Below are 4,508 nucleotides of genomic sequence, written 5' to 3' on the forward strand. Positions count from 1 at the left end.
TGTTGAAATGATGGTGAATTGTTTCAACAGTGAATTGATCCTTCTTCCAGACCAGGGAAAAGCAATGACAAGCCAGGCTTTTCAAAGCAAAGATGCTTGTTGAATAAGGAGAGGAAGGAAGGAAGGAAGGAAGGAAGGAAGGAAGGAAGGAAGGAAGGAAGGAAGGAAGGAAGGAAGGAAGGAAGGAAGGAAGGAAGGAAGGAAGGAAGGAAGGAAGGAAGGAAGGAAGGAAGGAAGGAAGGAAGGAAGGAAAGAAAGAAGGAAGGAAGGAAGACAAAAAGAAAGAGAGAAAGAGAGAAAGAGAGAAAGAGAGAGAGAGAAAGAGAAGAGAGAGAGAGAAAGAAAGAGAGAAAGAAAAAGAGAGAAAGAGAGAGAAAGAAAGAGAGAGAATGAGAGAAAGAGAGAAAGAAAAAGAGAGAAAGAGAGAGAAAGAAAGAGAGAGAGAATGAGAGAAAGGGAGAAAGAGAAAGAGAGAAAGAAAGAGAGAGAGAATGAGAGAAAGGGAGAAAGAGAAAGAGAGAAAGAGAGAAAGAGAGAAAGGGAGAAAGAGAGAAAGAGAGAGAAAGAAAGAGAAAAACAGAGAAAGAGAAAGAGAGAAAGAGAGAAAGAGAGAAAGAGGGAAAGAGAGAAAGGGAGAAAGAGAGAAAGAGAGAAAGAGAGAAAGAGAGAAAGAGAAAGAGAGAGAAAGAGAGAGAGAAAGAAAGAAAGAAAGAAAGAAAGAAAGAAAGAAAGAAAGAAAGAAAGAAAGAAAGAAAGAAAGAAAGAAAAAGAAAGAATGAAAGAAAGAAAAGAAAGCAGTTTTATTTCTAACAACTTTGTGATACTTTCAGCTGCTGAGTTCTCAAATCCAGAGCTCTCTTTCACTCATCCATCCTTGTTCATGACCAATGCTGAACCAAATGCTGGGAGCTAGTCTACATTTATAATGGGACTAATGGAGTTTTTAATGGATAATTTATGGCTGATCAAATGCTGTTCAGATGGGATGTTGAGCCAAAATGTTATAGCAGACATATTTGAAGGAAAATAATAATGACAAAAAACTTTCATTTTCATTTATAATCTACCTTTGCTTGACCTTAATTCAGTTAGTTTATGCAATATTCATACCAGCAAAAAATCTTTCCTATATCTTTTTAAATAGTTCCACTGTAAGCTTGAGTGGATAGTAAAAGGAAATAGTAATAATGAATAGATTCTTCTGAAATATTCATAGGGAAATTTAAAGGGCTCAGAGTCTGATCTTTTCCCATTGCTTCAACTTTGCAAAACTGGAACAATTTCACAAAATTTTCTGTTATATATCACATATTTTTTTCAATCAAAAAAAAAATAAAAAAGACAATTTTCTCAGTTCTGTTTTTCTGGGCTGAATTTGATCATGACCAGTTTTCACATCACAACATAGTAAGTGTGACTCTAAGTAGATATTTTTTTATTTAATGGTGAATTCATAAAAAACAAGTATTTCAGTTTATTTAGTTTATTAGGGATAATAAATAGGGGTGCAGAATTCACCAGTCCGATGCACTTTAGGAATAAACTTATTCCTATTTAAAAACAAAAACAAAACAAAAACACAACAACAAAACCCCCTCATGATACATAAAAGCTTCCGCTCTACAGAGTCCTTACAACTGACTGTAAACACTTTGGATTATACTGAACCTAACTAAAGCTTTCTCTTGTCTCTTAATCTTGAACCCACCATGATATTTTATTAATATCCTCAACTTTGTTTAAATAATTATAGACTAGATGAAGTCTGTGAAAATGAGACAGTTTACACCAAATGAAAACTTGGCCTTGAGCCTTTGGTAAACATCACATATCTTCAGTCAACCTAACCTTTGCTATGGAGCTTATTAGTATTTAGAATGTAGTAGCAACCACAACGCTGAGCATGGCCAACTCTGTGAAAAGCAATCAGTTTGCAAGGCAAATATTATCCTCAGTGCTCTGTTTTGCCAAGAAATTCAAAATGGTGGTGGTTCTTGTAAGTTTGTTGTCATTAGGTAAATCATCATGGGTTATGGATACAGAACAAATCATTTTATATTTTCATCATCTTCCCTTGTTATAAGATTACCATATTGTAGTACTCACAACATTGTCCATCAGTCAGTCTCCTGAAAACAGTATCTGGCTTTAGACAAAAGAGGAAAAAAGGCATGTGCTTTGAGGGCAACCCAATTTATGAAAAAAAAAAAAAAAGGTGAAAAACAAGTTCTGGGGAAATAAAAAAGACATGAATTGTTGTCCTTGTTGGGTAGAAGAAAGCAGACCCTAATGACCATGCAGTTGATTCCAGCACTCACATTGACACATGCCCATGTTTTGCCTCTCTAATCTGGGCACCCCATGTCCTGGCTCTTGTTGGGGGAAGGAAGCCTCTGGAAAAGCTCATGCTGCTCATGAAATATGTTGTTAGCCAAAAGTTTTGGCAGAAGGAAGGAGTAAGCCTCCCAGTCCCACTCCCCAGGGGAAGGCTGGGGAGGTTCCTGCTCACACTGGGAACAAGAAACTTTGTTTTGATTTTTGCAGATTTTTAATTTAAGTGTTTATCATTCCACAGGAGATAAGAAGATGTACACAGAGTGAGGGGATTTTTTTTTCCTTTTTCTTATTTATTTTTCTTCAATACTTCCTCCCATGTGAATAACACCACTTCAAGTGAAATAAAATTCCCCCCTTGGTCAAACACACCGGAATTTTGTTGGAAAGAAAGCATCTGAAGTTGTTTCCATTTTATTTCTTTCTCTCCAAATGGTTTGCCCATACACTTGAGGAAGGCAATCCCTTTCATGTCACATAGCACATCCTCACTGGCAGCTACAGCATGTGCACTTTATTAGAGCATTTTTTCCCCCTAGATATAATGGCACCAATTAAATTACCTTGCAGCCTGACCTTAATCTGGCAGGAATGATTATTCCATGAAACAGTTAGGGCTCTAATTGACATGAAGTGCCTGCAAAATATGTCTTTTGCAGCAGACCCTGTCAAAGTCACATTGATATGCTAATACCTATAGCTGGCAGAATCACTTCATAAAGAGAGACACTGAAAATTGAATTATTTCAATTTCAGTACCTAGGAATCTAGTGATCTGTCTGTATATGTAACTAAGTAGGTGCAGTACTTTATATGGGTAAACAGCTGTACTAGGGCGTTGCCATGGAAACCGCTTGACTCATGACAATTGTGTTAGTGATGAAGTCATTAGTGGTGTGAAATGTACTTTGAGGTTGTCAAGTGTACACTCCAGGAATATTTCAACAGTATTAGTGGAGCCTTTTCATTTGCATAATTTAGGCTTTCACATATGATCTTGTTATGGTGTGGGGAAATGGCATGCCACAGCCACGGCACAGTTGTGCTCAACATGAGAGTGTTGCTCTTGCGTGGTTCTACAGTGAAATGCAATTGGTTCCTGCATGCAAAATAAAACTCCTTAGAGCTGAACCTTCCTTTCCTTGTCCTTTTTTTCTTTTTTTTTTTTTAATAAAAATGTTTTGAGGTATAGCACTGTTCAAATGATTAACTACTGAAATTTTTACGGTGCCAAGTTGACTTTGAAGGTCTGGACCTCTACTGTTGTTTTGTTGTTGTTGTTTCTAATACAATAGTCCCAGCTTTATTTCAGAGAAACCACAAGTAGGTTAGGGATCATAAGGGGCTACATTTTCCTCATCTTAGCTTTTCACTATTTATTACAATTTGTGAGACTTCCTATGTTATAAAGCTTAATACTAGGACTTTTCTTGCAGTCACATGTCCTTATTTCCAGTTCAAAGTATTTATATTTCAGACTATGGAAAGCTGGAGGATTTTTTTTTTTTCTTTGCTGACTGGAGTATACAAAGAAGACCTTAGCAAGTCCTTGAAAGAGAATCTGAAGAGATTCCTCTAGTTTATATTTTGTGTCTGGCAGTAGGGTGTCAGTTAATGCTGCAATGTTTATTCTTTTATATGGTCTGTCCTTCTTGTGGGGTGTCCCTGACCAGGCGAGCAGGGAGGGAAGGTAGCTTGCAGATCTGCTTCCTGAAGGCACACAGTCTCTGCCATGGCAGTTACCTATCAGACCCATTTCCAAAGAAATAATAATAGTTCACTGTGTGACATGGCTTAAAATTCAATTTCCAAAAAAAAAAAAATTAAAAGGGAAAGATTACTTATTTAGTCTCCCATGCAGGTATAAACATCCATATGTGAACATGCAAGAGACATCACTGGTAGCAGGAGATCAATGCAAGTGCTCAAGATTGTCACCAAGATAAGTTAGCGGTCTGCTAATACCAGACCTTGTGAGCTGATCTTATTTCTTTGCAGTGTCTGATCTATTGAAACACAATCTAATGCTGTATGTTCACTCTATATGTTCAGCCTAATACTGTATAATCACCAACCTCTTATGTATTAATTACAGCTTAGCTTTACAATTGGGATGAGCAGAAAAGTAAGCATGAAATCAAAGCTGGATTTGATTAGCATACTTTGACAGGATC

At 36.9% G+C, this 4,508-nt stretch overlaps 1 protein-coding gene across 1 annotated transcript in view; it reads left to right on the top strand.

Moving 5' to 3' along the window:
• The window catches only part of LOC106037293 (urea transporter 2), a 323,613-nt gene that overhangs the window by 41,525 nt on the left and 277,580 nt on the right, over positions 1-4,508 (top strand). The window lies entirely within an intron of this gene.

The sequence above is a fragment of the Anser cygnoides genome, chromosome Z (assembly GCF_040182565.1).
Source record: "Anser cygnoides isolate HZ-2024a breed goose chromosome Z, Taihu_goose_T2T_genome, whole genome shotgun sequence".
In the NCBI taxonomy this organism is placed as follows: domain Eukaryota; kingdom Metazoa; phylum Chordata; class Aves; order Anseriformes; family Anatidae; genus Anser; species Anser cygnoides.